This window comes from Rattus norvegicus, chromosome 4 (assembly GCF_021556685.1).
Source record: "Rattus norvegicus strain SHRSP/BbbUtx chromosome 4, alternate assembly SHRSP_T2T, whole genome shotgun sequence".
NCBI classification, from domain to species: Eukaryota; Metazoa; Chordata; class Mammalia; order Rodentia; family Muridae; genus Rattus; species Rattus norvegicus.
The window spans coordinates 337,888-354,514 of NC_141537.1; the positions used below are offsets into that span (position 1 = coordinate 337,888).

The window sequence follows — 16,627 nt, forward strand, 5'->3', positions numbered from 1 at the left end:
TTTCCTTTGGGAGTGGTGGGCACAGCTAACGCAACTGTGGACAGACACGTCTCACACAATCACCTGCTGCTGGCACTTGGACTGGGTATGCCTTTGCCCGCCCCGCCCTCTGCCACAACTGTGTGGTGGCCCATAGAATAGATGGGGAGGTTTCAGGTAGCAGCTGTGGGACTGATCACCACTAGGCTTGGGGTGCTCTGGCTGTACCCATGCTTTCTTAAGTCTTAAGTGATTGCCCCATCCAAGCCATGGCCCCACTCCTCCACTCCCACCCTTGGTCAAAGCTTAAATTGTAACCTCCCCTCCCCTGAAACTGGCTGCGGGTGAGGAATTCAGAGCTTCCAGTCTCCCCACCTTTATCAAGAGGTGCTGCTTTCCCCTCCTCAAGTCCCTTGTTGCCCATCACCACCCAACAATTGCTGTGGCCAGAAGCCATCAGATGAGGTTGAAAAAGCCTGGCCTCCCTCCCTTAGCTCTGGACCACACTTGTTCACCTGCCACCAGCCTGGGAAGGGAGCTCTGGGTCCGAGGCCCTGCCACCACCATCAGCTCTTGAGTTTTGAGCTCAGGTCTAGAGGTGAACAGAGCAGTCACAGGGCGACTCAGACGGGCCACCACTCAGGGTCCTTGGATATATGCCTAGAGAAAGGCCATGTGGAGAGTCCTCGGTGCACAGGTTCTGAGTTGGTTCCTTTTTTCATAATTGCTTTGTTTTTACACGATGAAGAGGTTTGAACAGGGCTCTCAGTCACCGTGACCACCCATCAGGTCTGGAGTGGAGTCTGACAGATGAAGCATGAGGCCCTGACTCTGCCAACTCGGGTTTCAGTGTTGCTCCTCAGACCCTGGGGAGGGACCCAGAGGAGCTCTGTGTCACCATGTTCACAGATCGTTTGCAGATAGGTGGGCCTGGCTCCTGGCTCATTGACAAGCTCCCCACTCTGTTCAGGACCACTAAATGTTGAAATGTGGATGCATACTGAAATAAAGGCAATTGGAGGTGTTGCAAAGGAAAAAAAAAAGACTGAGCAAATGAAACACTGGTGATTCTTTCTTAGTCCATTCAAGCCTCATTAAGTTTCAAATTTTTCAAACTAGCCATATGTACAGCAAAATTCAAAAAGACAATGATAATAACCACATGGCAGTCACCTGGGGAGGGAATTTGCTCACAGTGGTAGAATGTAAATGAGCTGAGTTGATAGTATAAGAATAACGCAAATCCTCAACTGATTGATTTGAAGTATCTTTTCCCACATATGAGCTTACTTTAATGAGAGGAATGGTGGACATGTCAACCTTTAATGAAGTACAATTTTTTAAGCCTTCTCTATTCCTATTTTCAGTCATGGTGACTTCATGCAGGATTTTCTGATAGTATATATCAGTATGATATCATCTTACTAAAATCAATAGGAAATACAGTCCAAATTTTTGAATCCCAATTAATTAAAGATGAATATTTACACAAAATTGTTTGTATCAAATTCGACAAAGTTGTTTTCGTGAATAAGAAAGGTACACAGAACTAAACCCTTAACAAAAATTAAAATCAGGACCTATAGAAAAGGCTCATGGGTTTTCCTTGGTCTCTAGTAGAGAACCTAAGTTCAGTGTCCAGTATCTATACTTGCTGGGTCATTACTACTTGTCAATTGAGCTCTGGAAATTGGGTACCCTCTCCTACATTTTGCAAGTACCTGTACTCATTTGTGCACACATGTACAGATGCATGAAGCAAATATTTAAAACCACTTTTAATATGAAAAACTAAAAAAAGTCAAAAAGAAAATGAAGGACAAAGAACAATGATTTGAATATAAGTCATGTTAATACTGTACATATCTATAAAAAAAGTCATTTAACATAACCTTGAAACAGCATAATTCAGATAGTTAAAATGCAGTCCCACACTCCTACAGAGTATTTAATATCAAATTATTCTCTGTAGTTATTCAAATCAATATTCAAATCAATAATTTCTACAGGTGCATTTAATAGTCTTTGTTCATTAAACTAATCAAAATCTATGTTGTAGTTATTTGAAGAGAAAGAATTTTACGAATCACGTGATATCAACTGAATAACTATGAAAATTATGTATGCAAACTTTACAGAACTTAGTTTCAACACGAAAGTATAAATTTACAATTTAATAAACAAGGAACTAATTGATCAACCAAATGTTAATAACTAAAATTCATCTATGTATGCAATAGAAAATAATATTTGAGATATAAAATTAAACTTGTGTTAGTAAAATAATGCATAAGTTATTTTACTTAAAGTCTGACTTAATCATTTGCTGACTTAGTTGTTCCCCATGTACAACCACCTGTACCCAGGACTGCAAATTATAAATATGATTCTACTATTTCTAATAAAGAGCAAATAAATTTCAAGCAATCATCACAAAAATGTTTACTAACAGCAATCACATTCAAATCAGACAAACAAAAAATAAATTGAACACCATGTGCTCCAGCTGTATATCCTGTGAACATAATCCCAAGACACCAAATTACTACAGAGGTACTTTTACAGTTTCACCCATTGTTGTTTAGTTCCCAGCAGGGAGGAAATGCAATTCATATGAATGAATCCTCTGACTGCTCTGCTTTTCCTATCAGTTATTTTGCTATGCTGCCACTATGCCATCCTCATCGTGCAATCCTAGATAGCACAGTGATCTATGACTCCAAGATATAATGTTTGACTATGTAATTGCAAATATTGGAAGAGAAATGAAGTCTTAAATACTGCTATATATTTATTTAAATGTCCCTGTTTGTTTTATTCCAGAGACTGTGCTGCAAAAGGTATATACACACTTCTCCCTCATTTCCTCTGCTGAAGGCTATGTGGCTCAGTTTTAATTCTCATGTGATAAAGTATCACATTCTCTATACTATTTCAAGATATGTATCTCTCTTATTCTTTTCTATTTAAAGAGTCTAAACTGTCCTTATATCAAACTATGCTGTTTATATAACAGGCAAACCTCAAAATATCAACTGTGCTTCACAAGGTAAGTATGCAAAATACGGTTTTATAGAATCCCTTGAAATGCATCTACTCCTATTTTTATTTTCTGCTCTATTCAGGTGTCTTTTATAATATCCACCTGCTTGTTACCTATGGAAAATTACAAACAAAAGCAAAAAAAGAAAACAATTCAGGTCTGTTATCAAATCTTAAGCAAACATTCATCCCTCTAGGACTGGGAAATTGCTCAGAGGGTAGAAACATATGGACCTGGGTGTGAATATTCAGCATGTATACATAATGCCAGGCATAGGGGATAGCTACACATAACTATTACCTCTGAATCCTGAGGCCTCGCTGACCAGTTCTCCAATCCCACACTGAATTTCTAGTTCAACAAGAGAACTTATGTCAAGAACAGTGAACAGCACTAAAGAAGACGCTTGAAATCCTTCTCAGAACTCCAAAAACACATGCACAGATGGGTGAAGCCACACACTTACAGGCATGCACCACACACTCACATCCACCAACATTCTTACAACACACAACACCACAGATACATAGAGAATGGTTAAGGGACTGCAGGATAATTCTTAATTTGCTGTTGTCACCCAGTATGTATCTTAGATACTGATAATAACCAAGAAAAGATTAAGCTGGAAGAGAGTTTATCCATAGTTTTAACTTTTGCTATAGTTAATTTAATTAAATGCTTTCGTAATTTTACACAAAATATTATATCCAGATTTATGGGATTGTAGAATCACCCAGAACAAAAACTTTTGAGCATGTCTGAGAGACATCAGACTGGAAGAGTTCTAGTGCAAAGGCCCTCCAGCCAGAAGCTGGAACCCAGATGTCCTTCAACAGAGGAATGGATACAGAAAATGTGGCATATTTACACCATGAAGTACTACTCAACTTTCCAAAACAATGACTTCATGAAATTCCTAGGCAAATGGATAGAACTAGGAAATACCATCCTGAGTGAATTAACACAGTTAGTAGATACTAGTCCAAAGCTTGGAATACCCAAGATACAATTCATAGACCATATGATGCTCAAGAAGGAGGAAGAACAAAATGTGTACACTTCAGTCCTTCCTAGAAGGGGGAACAAAATACTCAAGAGGGAGGGGAATATCGGGACACAGAGTGGAGCAGAGACTCAAGGAAAGGCCATCTAGATGCTGCCCCATCTGGGGATCTATCACATATGCAGCCACCAAACCTAGTCAGTATTGCTGATGCCAAGAAGTCCTTATTGATGGGAGCTTGATGTGGATGTCTCCTTGCTGCCAGAACCTCACTGATATAGACAAGCATGCTTGAAGCTAACCATCGGACTCCATAGGGACTCCAATGAAGGAGTGAAGGAAGACTGAAATGGCTTGCAAACCCATAGGAAGAACAACAATATCAACCAACTAGACTCACCAGTGCTCCCAGGGATTAAACTACTAACCAAATAGTACTCATGAAAAAGCCTAATGCTTCAGTTGCATATGGAGCAGAGGATGGCATTGTCTGGCATCAATAGGAGGAGAAGCCCTTGGTCCTATGAATGTTCCTTTCTCCAGTGCAGGGGAATGGTATGCTATTGAGGTGCGAGTGGGTGGATGGGAGGAAAAGCATCCTCATGGAAGCAGGGGATGGGTTGTGGGAGAGTGGGTAACTGGGCAAGGGAATAACATTTGCAGTGTAAATATATAAAATATCAAGTTAAAAAATGTTACCACTGCTCTTAATAACCCTATATAAGTTTTTAAAATCCACTTGCCAAATTTCTTACTAATGCTGTTTTGTGTTCACACATGGACTATGATGGATTAACACCATATCTTCTCAATATTAGACATAACATCTGAATATGTGATTATTTATATCCATTTTTTGTTCAAGAAGAATCCGATGCCAAAGAAAATTTCCTCTTTTTCATTAGCATGGAAATTATATTCAAAATAAGCTAATAAAATAAAGGATACCTGAGTGTATACACATTCACATACATATTCATATATATGAATATGTGTGTATATATGTATACATGATGTAGGCCTCCTTCACAGGGCATCTAGGCCTTAACAGTTCCCTCAGGCCTACACATTGCATCTAGGCCTTCATGTTTTCCCTTGACCTTTAACAGACAGCAGCTTTGCCCTCTGAGCCATCAGTCTACCAAGGAATTCATAGAGAAACCCTGTCTGAAAAACTAGGGGAGGGAGACAAACAGATTAACAGATTGATTGCTCTCTCTCTCTCTCTCTCTCTCTCTCTCTCTCTCTCTCTGTGTGTGTGTGTGTGTGTGTGTGTGTGTGTGTGTGTGTGTGTATTCAACTGAGGAGGCACTGGCAAATAAATGTTTGCCCCTCCTCTGTAAGCCAGGCCACCCCAATACTGCTTTTCCTTTTCCTTAGTTTGTTTGGTTTATTCCAAGTTAATTGTATCTGTTTCTTTAATTTCCTCTTCATTTCTTTAGTTGAGTCAGGGGTCTTTGCACATAAGCCCTGGAAATCAGTACCTGGATCAGGTCTGCAGCCTGCTCACAGGGTTCTACCCACCTCCACCACTCAAGTGATGCAATAAAAGACATGCAGCACCGCACCTGGCTTCTTTTCACTGTACATTTACTTTAGTTCCAATGTTCATTCAGGTCTGAGAGAGGAGGGAGGGAAGGAGGGAAGAGAGACAGAGAGTGACAGAGAAACAGTGACAGAGAGGGAGAATTGTAGGTTATTGTTCCATCGCTTCAATCACTGTCTGTTGTTAGCCATCTTGGCAACCATGCCCCGAAACCCTACCTTGGGTAAGATCAAGCATAATGGCAGCAACCATATAACTCCTGCTTAGTCGCACTGAACACCCCAGTCATCACTACCTGTGGAGAATTGTAAGGGGGCTCCTCTGATCTAGAGAGTAGTACCATTGAATGAAATGAGAAGCACAACAAGCATTATTTGTTTTGAAATATAAGACGTGGAAAGAACTATATGTGTGGATTTACTGACAGAAAGACAGAGAGACAGAGAGACAGACAGACAGACAGGATGGACAAGACAGAACAGGACAGGACAGGAGAAAAAAAACAAAAACACAAACAAAAACTCAAAATGGAAGTCCGGTTCCAAATAGTCTCTGTCTGCACTGTCGCTCTAGAGTTGGTGGTCCAGCTTATAAAAGCTTATACATGGATGGTTTTGGGAAATGCTGCTGGGTGTTCGGTTCAGGTCCAAGAATATTGCGGGTAACTAGACAACAAAGAAAGCAGTTAGACTGACTTCTACAGTGTATGGTTTCTGAGTGTGTTATCACACAGAAGAACCTAACAGGATATGTAATGAATTCCGGCAGTAACAGCAGAAACAACTAATGAGAAAGTGTCCTTATAATATTAGTAACTGCAACAAAATGGCAGACTAGCTAGGTAACAGTTACCTAGCCATTAACTAATCTGACATAGGCCTTCTTCACATTGCATCTAGATAGGCCTTCCTATCTTCCTCTCCAGTGCTGAGACCAAAGTGAGATCAAACTCATGCATCACCATGGGTGCCTTCCTTTTCATTTTTTTCTTTCATCCTAGGAAGTGTGTAGGTGTGTGTGTGTGTGTGTGTGTGTGTGTGTGTGTGTGTGTGCGCGCGTGTGTGTGTGTGTGTGTGTAGATAGAGAGAGAGAGAGGGAGAGGGAGAAGGAGAGGGAGAGGGGCAGAGGGAGAGAGAGTGCTCTAGAGAGAGAGAGAGAGAGAGAGAGAGAGAGAGAGAGAGAGTTTAAAATCAGCACTCAAGACTTTTTTTCTTCATATCCCTATCCAAATCCCCCCAAACCAGTAGTAAAGCCACCAGCACCAGAGACAGAGGAAGATGAAATCTCTAGTCTGAAAAACTAGAGGAGGGAGATAAACAGATCTCTCTCTCTCTCTCTCTCTCTCTCTCTCTCTCTCTCTCCTCTCTCTCTTCCTCATAATTTGTTAAAGTGTTCCCTTTGTGCTGTGTGGATTCTACTTTATTAAGCAAGTTTCACATCTTACTAGCTCCAAAGAGGAGTCAACAGTGTCTTGGCGTGCAGGCAGTTGTTGCCTTCTTTAAATATTTTTTGGCGTGTTTGTTTGTTTGTTTGTTTGTTTGTTTGTTTCAAAACCCAGGGCCTGCCTTTGTTCAACAGATCCAAACCCAGTTCTCCAAGGGAAAAATGGAGTCAAATCTGAAGTCACTGGCATTTAAGTCATCTGCCATTGACAGTCATAGGAGATGGGAATATTGTGCTTTCTCCAATGGAGATTCACCTGGGTATGCATCAACCACATATAAGGGCAGGCCTGGGGTAGAACAGGGTGGTGGATGGGGAGGAAGGATCTGGCAAGAGCTCTGCGATGGGAAACTATGATCAGAATGTCGCACAGAAAACAAAATTTGTACTTTAAAAAAAAAAAAAAAGCTACCGATATCTATCCAAAAAGGAAAGGAAAAAAAAACCGACAGCAGAACTTTACTAACTACAAATGTTCCATCTCCCTGTATCCAACCACTCCACTCCCAGATAGGTAGATGATAGTTTGCACTTCTGTCCCAATTGTGCTATCGAGATTAATAAAAGGGAAACCACCTCTGTGGTTATGTTTTACACACACGAAATAAAATAAAAGGAGTGGATAGACGTGCCTGGCATTTTTAAGATGCTCAATTTCTTTGCAAGCTTCATTTTGTTTCATTCTTTTAAAGGTTTATTTATTTATTTTCATTTATATGGGTATACTAAAGCCCTTTTCATATACACACGGCAGTAGAGTACATGGGATATCCCTTTGCAGAAGGTTGTGAGCCACTATATGGTTTCTGTGGAATGAAACTCAGGACCTCTGGAAGAACAGAGCAGTGAGTGCTCTTAACCTCGGAGCCATCTCTCCAGCCCTTCACAAGCTTTATTTAACTAAACATTAAACATGAATCAGAAATGCCAAATCTTGTAAATATGGTCCAGATTCAGCCTTACTTAGAAATCCAGAGCTGGCAGGGCGAGGCTGGGAGTGAGCAAAGGGAGTCTTCCTCTTTCCCTGAGGGTGTGCTATCAATTCCATTACCATTTCCAAACAGCTGGGTGTGAGTCTAACTAAGGTTTTCTTCAGTCATTTGTCATTAGCCAGAGCACTGAAAGGACAGCAAGGGTCAGACATTCACACTGAAATCATCACTCACTGATTTCAGGCAGAAAACTTGCCCCCCCTAAAGAGGCACCGCCTGGCTCAGCGCTGAAGCAAAGCATGCTAGGGCAGCAGCTGGGACAGTCCTTCAGGGACATGCATATTCTCCAGCCCCACCCCACCCCACCCCACCCCCTCTCAGCTAGCTCCTGTCCACCCCTCCCCCTTCCCCCACATACAGGGAGGAGGCCTTGTGTGTGTGGAGGGGGGAGATGGAAGTATCTCTTGAGAGAGGGTTCGGGTCTCCCAAACAAATAAATAACTAGAATCTTCATTTATTTACTTCATTTCATCGAGCATACCGTGGAAGAGGGAAAAGGAACAGGGAAACTAGGCCAACTGGTAGAGCTCCTTTCATTTTGTTTCAAAAAGGAAAAGCCAAAGAAACAACACTCCCTGGTTTTCGTGAAAGGAACATAATGGGAAAAGTTGAAACTTAATACTTTGGCTTTTAATAAAAGGGCCAACAGATCTACCTCCTATTTGGTAAAAAAGAGGATAAAAAAACCACAAAAACGTTCTGTCAGCCAACTTCCCTTTAAACAGGAAGACTGTTTTTTTTAAACATCATTTTAAATACTTAAATATGTATTTGTGTGTGTGTGTGTGTGTGTGTGTGTGTGTGTCAGTCTGTCTGTCAGTGTCTTCTGTATGGAGAGGAGGTGCTGTAACACTCGGGACAGGGTGGTCTGGGGCCCCCAGGTGATACCGCGCCGCACCACCCTCCCCCCCAGTCACCTTCCCCGTAGGGCCTTCCCAGCGGTCCCTTAGCCGGTTTAGGCACACCGCCTTGGTGGAAGGGCGCCTGGCTGCGGCCCGTCGCCGAACATGGGGGGAGGGGCGGTCACCCACCAATCCCACCCCCCCCCCCCCGGCAGCACCTGCGCACCCGCGCCCGCCGCCTGAGCGCCCGCCGACCACCCTGTTGGGAGGAACGGGGACAGCGACGGCAGGACGCTTGGCGGGGGGGAGAAAAACGCGCAGGTGGAGGGGTCGGGAGGAACGGGAAGTGGGAAAGATCCGCCGGGATCACCCACACAGCCGAATGCCCGTCTCTGGGTTGAATCCTCTGGGCGGACTGCGCTGACCACACCTGTTTACCTCTTAACGGTTTCACGCCCTCTTGAACTCTCTTCAAAGTTCTTTTCAACTTTTCCTTACTGTACTTGTTGGCTTTCGGTCTCGTGCCGGTATTTGGCCTTAAATGGAGTTTACCACCCACTTTGGGCTGCATTCCCAAGCAACCCGACTCCAGGAAGATCTGGGCCCGGCAAACCTGGGCCCGCTACCGGCCTCACACCATCCAAGGGCTCGACCTTGATCAGATGGACTTGGGCCCCCACGAGCACTGCCGGGGAGTGGGTCTTCCATACGCCACATTTCACGCGCCACGGCACGCGACGGGGATTCGGCACTGGGCTCTTCCCTGTTCACTCGCTATTACTGAGGGAATCCTGGTTAGTTTCTTTTCCTCTGCTGAGTAATATGCTTAAATTCAGCGGGTCGCCACGTCTGATCTGAGGTCGCGGTTGAGAGGGGAAGGAGGAAAGGAGGGCGCGCGTGGCCGCGGGCGGACGGACGGAGAGGAGAGCATGAGGGTGCCGGGGTCCCAGGCCGGGGCCTGCGACCTCTCTACCCCGGCCAGCTCCCACATCCCGGGGACAAGTCCCGTCAGCGCACGGACGCCGCAGCGTCACGCCAGCTGGCGCCCGAGCGGACGGGCCCCACAAGAGGGAGGGGGGGAGGAGAGGTACCTGAGACCAGCCCCGGCGGGTGCGTTATCCCCCATCCCCAATCCGACTCTGGCAGGGCAATGGTGGGTGCGTGGCAGCGGCAAATGCACGGACCCAGTGGGCGGGGCCCGCCTCCCACCAGACAGGAGGCAGGATGACCGACCCGGGCAACATGGCCCCTCTCGCGCCCAGGCACCTGACCAGCCCCCGCTGATGTGTCCCCACGATGGGGAGAGCAGGCGAGGACGGGAGCGAGAGCGCCGGAATGAGCAGGAATGAGCCACGAGAAGGGTGGCCAGCCCGCAGCGCCGATGGACAGGGAGATCTAGGCCCACGCAGACCCACCGGGCGTGGACGACCGCCAGACGCCACCCAGTCTGAACTTCAGGAGACGGAGGGCCGAGGGGAGAGGCCCTGCGAGCAGAGTCCCAGCCGCGCGACGCCCCCCACCAAGGCAACGAAACTACAGGGGGCGTGGCAGCGATTGATCCTCAAAGGCCTCTCAGACAGGTGTAGCCCCAGGAGGAACCCGGGGCCTCAAGTGCGTTCATAGTGTCCATGATCAACGTGTCCTGCAATTCACATTAATTCTCGCAGCTAGCTGCGTTCTTCATCGACGCATAGGCCAAGTGATCCACCGCTAAGAGTTGTATCGGTATCTGGGGTGTGAGCGGACTCGTATGGGTGCTAACAAGAGCACCAGCTCCCCCGCACCCCCTGCTGAACCGGAAGAGAGGGGCCAACGGCGAGGTGGCTCCACCTCAGGCCGGCCAGTGGGAAACTAAAGAATACATGTGAAAAAAAAAGACAGGGTCGGGAACGGAAAGGAGGGACACACAGGACAAGGGACGCCGTGAACCCAGCACCCGGCAGCGGCCAGCCAATGGGCGGACAAGTCGGGCTCTCGGGCCCGGACCCCACGGGCGCCCAGAGGGGGACCGCGACACGGCCCCCCGACCACCGCCTCTGGAAGGGCCGGCGGCCGGAGGGGGCCCGCTGAGTCTCAGGGAGCACCAGGTGGAGGGAGGAAACGGGAATCCCTCCTGCGGACTACCGATGGGCAGTAGGGCGACCCCCTCCCCTGGGGTCTTTAAACTTTCGCGCCGGAACAGGACAGCTAGGTACCCGGACAGGAGCGGGGCGGACACGCGAGGCCCAGAAGGCGGGGCGGGCTGCGAGAGCCCACCCGTGGCACAGGCACCCCCTGCATGCGACAGAGACACCCTGGCACCTTCAGAGCGGGAGAGCTGTGGCAGAGGTGGGGCAGGTGCCGTGAGGAGAGGGAGCGGGTCCCGGCCACCGTGTACTGCGCCCCCCACCCCCCCACCCCCCACCCCCCACCCCCCGTGCACACGAGATGAGATCATGAGCCGGTTCAGAAAGAGGCAGAATGACCTCGGTATGCCGAGGGCCTTGGCTGGCCAGCAGGCAAGGGAGGTGCCGGCGGCGGAGGCAGCAGTGGTGGAGGCAGAGGCAGGTGCACGGAGGCAAGGACATAGGCAGAAGAGCAAGGGAGAGAGAGAGAATTGAGGAGGTCCCTCAACGGACCATACATGACACCCTCCCCACACCTCTCCTTAACGACCCCCGGCTTTCCCGAAATGCTCACTTGGCCGGCGGCCACGGCACATGCCACGAATGCGACCGGGACCCGGGGACGCGTCTCCCGGTGAGAGGAGGGACTTACACAGGCCCGAGAAAGGACCAGACACCCCCTCGGCCTTCTCCATTAATGATCCTTCCACCGGTTCACCTACAGAAACCTTGTTATGATTTTTACTTCCTCTAGATAGTCAAGTTCGACCTTCTTCTCAGCCCTCCGACAGGGCCATGGGCTGATCAGGCCTCAATAAACCATTCAATCTGTAGTAGGGAAGGGTGGTGTGTACAAAGGGCAGGGCTTATGACCGGCACTTACTGGGAATTCCTCGTTCATGGAGAATAAATGCAATCCCCGATGTCCATCACGAATGAGGTTCAGTGGGTTACCCGCGCCTGCCTTTGTAGGGTAGGCACACACTGAGCCAGTCAGTGTGGCGCTAATGCAGCCCCAGACATCTAAGGGCATCACAGACCTGTTATTGCTCAACCTCCGGTGGCTGAATGCCACTTGTCCCTCTAAGAAGTTGGGGGACGCCGACCTCTCAGGGGGTCGTGTAACTAGTTAGCATGCCAGAGTCTAGTTCGTTATTGGAATTAACCAGACATATCTATCGCTCCACCATCTAAGAATGGCCATGCACCACCACCCACAGAATCGAGAAAGAGCTATCAATCTATCAATCCTGTCTGTGTCCAGGCCTGGTTAGGATTCCTGTGTTGAGTGAAATTAAGCTGCAGGCTCCACTCCTGGTCATGCCCTTCAGTCAATTCCGTTAAGTTTCAGCTTTGCAACCATACTCCCCCCGGAACCCAAAGACTTTGGTTTCCCAGAAGCTGCTTGACTATCTTGGGAATAACACCGCCGCATCACCAGTTGGCATCTGTTTAGTTATGTACCCCCATTTGTTTTTCGTTTTCTTTCTCCATTTCTCTTTCTTTTCCTTTCATTGGGGGAGGGGATTTTTTAATTCACATTTTAAATATGATTTTCCTGATTTGCCCTCTAGAAACCGGCTATTATGTCCCCTCATGCCTCCTGTTCTGAGGGCAGTTCCTCACTCACCCACTCACTCCTTCCAACCTGCCCATTCTGACAGTTCCCTACACTGGGGCATCAAGCCTTGGGCATTTGCTCCCATCGGTGCCTGAAAAGGATATCCTCTGCTTCATATGCAGATGGAGCCATAGGCTCATCCTTGTGTATTCTTTGGATGGTTGTTTAGTCCATGGAAGATCGAGGGCAGGGGTTTGGTTGGTTGATATTGTTCTTTTTATGGGGTGGCAAACCCCTTCAACTACTTCAGTTCTTTCTCTAACTCCACTTTTTGGAACCTTGTTCTCAGCTCAATGGTTGACTGCAAGCATTCTCCCTTCTTCCCTCCCTCTCTTCTCCCCTCTCTCCCCACACCGCTCTATGTTTGTATGTTTGTGTGTTTGTGTGTCTCTGTGTATGTGTGTGTGTCTGTCTGTCTGTCTCCGTCTCTGTCTGTATTCTTTCTAAGTGAATGTCACTTTTCTTTTCTTAGATAAAGTGATGAGATAAGAGTCTTACCCAAGCAATGCAAATACGTCCTTTAGGCTGAGGCCAGAGTATTTTTTCCCTCTGTTCAACTATTTATAGACCTAATAACTAGGACCTTCTAGCCTCCATGTAATCCAACCTTCCAAGCTGACTGATTCAATATGGTTTCTCTTGGCATCTTCATGAGTTGTTCTGCTTGGACTCACATTAACTTGGACAATGTGTTACAATCTTCTGGATCCTTCTAATTCTCCAGCTTTTTCTGTTTTCCCCAGTGAATAGTTTGTTCTCTCAGAACCTGAATCTGTAAAATCATGTCCAGAAAGCTTCCGTAAACACATGCCACACAGCACAACTTCTCTTTCTTGCTCTACTTCTCTCTGTCTTTCTTTTGTCTATTTTTTCTCTCTTTCTCTACTCTTGTGTATTCTCTGATTCCTAAGCTGTTCTCATGTGAATTGGGCATATTTTATCTGTGATACATTCTGCCACTTTTTTCTTTGAATTACTACTTTATCAGGCCCTCAATTATATGACACTTTCAAACATGGCTACTTCCTTATATAAACTAACCTTACAATGTACAATCATTTTGCTAATATTTATCTACCTAGTTCTTACCTGGACCTATTGGTTGTAAAGAATTAACCTTTTAGGATGCCTATATTTATGGCAGAAACTTTCTGACCTGTCATATATGATGTCCTGTGTCTCAAAGATGAGGGTATTAGAATAAAATTATTGTACACATTTTCTAGAAGGTTGAAAGATTCAACTTGAGTCTTATTTTATGATCCCATTAGCAGCCATCAGTCCAAAACACAAAATCACTAAAACAAATCCTAGTTGCATCAGGTAGGGTGGGAAGATATCCCAGTGATTAAGCAGGCAGGAAATGTTAGAGAGACATGGGAAGAAGATTGTTTATTGGTCTATATTTATGGCTTGCTCAGCCTGTGTTTTTATAAAAGCTAGAACAATAAGCCCAGGAGTGGGACAACCTACAGTGAGCTGGGCCCTCCAACAAAATTATTGATCAAGAAAGTGCCCACAGGCTTTTTTATTGGGCAATCTTATGAAGAGTTTTTTCTCAGTTAAGATTTCTTCTTCCAAGTTATCTCTAGTTTTATATCACGTTGATAAAAAACCTTCTTATATAGTTTGTAGGTGAGAGTTTGTGGGTGTATATCTCTAAGCTTATGTATTGTAGTGATATCATTAAAAATTTTACAAAAGAATGGCTAATAATAACCTGTGTGTGTGTGTTTCTTTAATCCCGCAGGTTTTCACCCGATTATCGGTACCGTGTCGGTGCTGGCATTGGGCACCGACAGTGTATGTCAGTGAAATTATGTGTGTATATGTGTTTCTGCATGCCCACAGATATTATATGTATCATAATAGGGTATTAAAGAGGACAATGTCGTAATCTAAAGAAATGTTTTAGATTGTAGCACACACCAGTATGAAAACATTCCTTTTTTGGCATGGGATAGCAATTCGGCTTGGAACAATAAATTATGAACATACTAGGAAGAGTGAAATAGCTCAGTAGGTAAAGATATTTGTTGCCAGGGCAGTTAACCTTGGTTTGGTCCTTGGGACATACACAATGGAAGGAGGAAATGAATGCCATAAATTGGACTCCGTCATCCACATGTGTGCAATCACATGCAGAAACAAGCAAATACTCAACTAAAAGAATCAGAAAATTAGAATTCTATAAATATAGGACTTAAAATATATGCATAAATTAAAGTAAGGAAATAGGTTGACGTGAGATATGGTAAGAATTCTGTAAAGCTGATACATACTCAGACTTAGAGAAAGTATCCCTATACATATGTGTGTTCTGTTTCACCCCTTTCTGAAGCAAGAAAAAAATTACATACATGGAATTTCTGCATAGTATTACACAGCAACAGAACATACTATTGAGAATTAAAAGAAGAATACATATATAGTTCCTATGAAGGCAACTTGGTCTTGCAGAGATAAGCTAAACAACTCCTGGATACTATAAGTTCAGACTCATGAACATGTATTACTCAGATTGATGAATCAAAAAACTTAAATATGGGGCATGTAGATTCCAGAGACTTTTCCACAGTGGTATTGTGTAACCAGGGTGACCAGACAATAGCACTTGTATTTGTATCACTTAGATTTATAGGGACCTTTCCTTGCATGGTGGAGGAATAGGCATCTACACTGAAATGTACTATATGTAACTAGAGAAATAAAACAAAATGTTCTCCTTTATAACCAAACCAGGAATACTACTAGGAGATTCCAGGTTTCTTAGTCACATCGTGAAATAGAATCAAGTGACCTTGTTCCAATATGATATTCTTCATTCTTTCTGAGATATGAGGTAGAGGATGAAAGAAAATACCCCAAAACCTGGGTTTAGGGTAATATATTAGTTAAAAATGTCAAGTGTATGAGTCCAAGGGGAGCTGACATCCATCAGGAGTCCTGGAATACTTCCACTGGACTCTCCACAGTGGTTGCCTGTGTAGGATTTAGTTGCTGAATCAGCACTCATTTTTCAAATGTAGAAGACATCAAAATATAGACAAGAGGGATCATCCTCATATTCATTTACAAAGCACCCCCACAAGTTTTCTATTGTCTTACTTGGAAAGGATAAATTTAAAAGAGTAAAACAATATTATTGTACTCAAGGAAAAAGCCTGTGTCAAAGAAACAAAACAACAATTAAAGGCAAAAGTCTATGTTTTTCAATAGAGTGACTATAAGGAAAAGAGGTACACTTTAAGCAGCCATTGTTATCTTCTTCAAATTTTTGGAGCATGGATTTTATAAAATGAGTGATAAGATAGAATAACAATGTAGGGTGAGAAGCTAATTGAGAGAGGAGCAGAAATTAAAATCAAAGCAGCTCAGAGCATCAAAGAAGCCTGTGGTAAAACCAAATCTGCAGCAACACAATTGTAAGCAATACCCATTATGGAAAAGTAAAAGACAATGCAAAAGGCACATTAATGTATATGATGGACACTTGTGTCAACTTGAATTTAGATGCCTCTAAATCTGGAGGGGTTTGTCTCCTATCAAGAAGGCAAAATGTTCCCCTTCAGAAATTTGAAGTAGATTGTATAATTTTACCCTCTTTGTCCTAGTAAAAAAAAAATAAGGCCAGAAAATGAATTAAATTGTAAACGTGTGTATGTGGGGGCTGTGTCTTTATTAAATTATGTGTGAGTATTTGCATGTCTAGGGTTGCCTGTGGAGACTAGAAAAGGAAGAGTATTAGGTCCCTGAAACTGAAATTACCAGTGATTATGAGTCATCTTGTTCTTTGAATCTAACATGGGTCTTCTTCAAAAGTAGTACATGTTCTTACCTTCTCCATCATCTCTCCAGTCTCCTGTAAAAATAAGTTAAAAAAATGATTTCTGTTGCCTAAAGACAAGGAGGCTGAATGAATATAATGATTCTGAGGTTATTTTTAAAGATGAAATTCATTATGATAGACAATGGGCATAATATATCTAAAACTAAAAAAAGATAAAGTGCAAACAATAAGGAACAGTGTGCTGTATGAGAGATGTTGCAGGG

At 44.5% G+C, this 16,627-nt stretch overlaps 1 non-coding gene and 2 pseudogenes across 1 annotated transcript; 1 reads left to right on the top strand and 2 right to left on the bottom strand.

Moving 5' to 3' along the window:
* The window catches only part of LOC148006206 (polyubiquitin-C-like), a 1,402,189-nt pseudogene that overhangs the window by 261,132 nt on the left and 1,124,430 nt on the right, over positions 1-16,627 (top strand).
* On the bottom strand, positions 10,415-10,567 carry LOC120102591 (5.8S ribosomal RNA). The gene has a single exon (XR_015687318.1). It is a non-coding gene; the product is annotated as a 5.8S ribosomal RNA (ribosomal RNA).
* Positions 11,649-12,517, bottom strand: LOC147994614 (18S ribosomal RNA; annotated as a pseudogene; the record flags this gene model as incomplete).